Raw genomic sequence first — 2,217 nt, forward strand, 5'->3', positions numbered from 1 at the left:
TGGCCTCCGGAAAAAGTGATTTGTCTGGCATTAACTTCAGAAGAGGAGCTTAGGAATATTTTTGAATTACAACGTATGTCCCTTCTCTCTACTTTAAATGATTTTTGGAATCCCTATCTATTGGTACTTTTAAGATTAATTGTGATGCTAGTTATCTTGGTTCGGGTGATAGTATTGGTTTTGCTTGTGTTATTAGAGATTGTAATGAAAGTTGGCAAAGGGGGTGTTTGGGAATGATTGAGAGTAATAATATTCTTCAAGGGAAATTATTTGCTATTTGGAGAGGATATCTCTTAGCTTGGGATGTGGGTCAACGAAATGTTATCTGTGAGACAGATTGTGTGGAAGCATTTAATCTTATTACTAATCACCAAGATGGTTTTGGGTTTATTGATCCATTGGTGCTCAAAATAAGAGATATCATGCATTGAAATTGGCGTGTTGACTTACGTTTATATGAGAGATGCAAACACACTGACAAATACTATGGCAAAGATGGTGATGAAGTTACAACTTTCTCATGTGGAGCTTCCTTCACCTTGGGAGGAGTTTAAGAGTAGTCTTAAATGGGACTGTGCCTCTATTTAAACAGTTCCTTTGTTTTGTTTGTTTTATTTTTCTTTGTTTAATTTATTTCAATCACAACAAAAAAAATCAACAAAAAACTACTCCCCCGTTTGCTTCTTGCGTCCCTACTTATTTCACTCATTTTCCCAAAATTTAACCCCAAATCTTTAGAGAATCAGAGTCTAGAGTGACGCTTCTTCTCCTCCAATGCTGGAGAGTAGAGACTAGAATGGAGTCACGGTCATGGAGAGAGGCAGAGAGCAGAGCTTCTTCTTCTCTGACTTTGGAGAAACCCCGCCGTCCTCCGCCTGAGAGCAGAGCTTCCTCTTCCGAGCTCGCCGCCGCGCCATCCTCTTCATGTAAGTTCCTCTCTCTCTCTCTCTCTCACACACACACATTGTGATTTGTAAATCTGCATGTAACTTCTTCTTCTTCTACAGACTCGTCATTGCAACGTCTTTGCCGGTTGCCGCTGTTATGAGCCCGTCGCTGTCGCAGCTTTTTGTAAGTTCCTCTCTGCCTCTCTCTGATTATTTTTTTTATTTTTGTAATTTTTGTATCTACTTTTAAACGAAGAATAATGATATGGACACAAAATTTAGGAAGATGGACACGAATTTTAATGAAATTTTTTTTCGCTTTTATCCATAGATAATTACAGTTCGATATTCTCTTCTTCTTCTATCTCTGCACGTTTGTTTTTGTAGACATGACACAAAAATATAAATAATAAATATCTAAAAAATATTTAGACAGAGAAACATAAACATTGAATAGAATTTTTTTTTATTTTTGTATCTACTTTTAAACGAAGAATAATGATATGGACACAAAATTTAGGAAGATGGACACGAATTTTAATGAAATTTTTTTTCGCTTTTATCCATAGATAATTACAGTTCGATATTCTCTTCTTCTTGTTCTTTTTCTATCTCTGTATTCATTTTTTTTATTGTGTTCTTCTTCTTTTTTCAATTAGGGTAAAAAAAACAAATTCAACACCTATTCAATATCTCAATTTACACAATAAAAAATTTAGAAACAACAAAATAAAAAATTTAAAAAATTAAGAAAATGAATGGTATCCATAAAGTTTTAAATGTTGAGTTGCACAAAAGAGCATAAGCAAAGTTTAGCAAGTATAGTAGGTATCATTTTTCTACCATCCTTCAATAATTGGCAAAAGATTAGATAACAAAAAATGAGTGAAAGACAGAGGAAGAAAGAAAAGGGTAGAAGAGATATTTTTTTGTGTGACTATTTTAATTATTTTGCATAATATTTTAATCTTATTTATGTGCATTGAAACATAATATTGGACATTACATTAGTATGATATATATTATATCCAAACACAATCTACAAAAAATAATTTTTAATGTTTCTGTTCTATTATTTCTGTTTCAGTATCATATTATGTTCTATTCACAAAAATAAATGTAGTTTTAGGATTATCCAAAACTTTTGAAAGAAAAATTATAGTTTTCTTTTAACTTTCAACCTTTAATCAGTCTTTTAATTCAAATAATATTATTTAATTAAATTTTAATTAAAATATATTTCTTTTTTATAGATAAATATATTAGTAATTAAAATTAATTTAAATTTTAAATATTAGAATTTTTTTTAATTTTCTACTCAATTCAAAAA

Source organism: Arachis ipaensis, chromosome B03, assembly GCF_000816755.2.
Source record: "Arachis ipaensis cultivar K30076 chromosome B03, Araip1.1, whole genome shotgun sequence".
NCBI classification, from domain to species: Eukaryota; Viridiplantae; Streptophyta; class Magnoliopsida; order Fabales; family Fabaceae; genus Arachis; species Arachis ipaensis.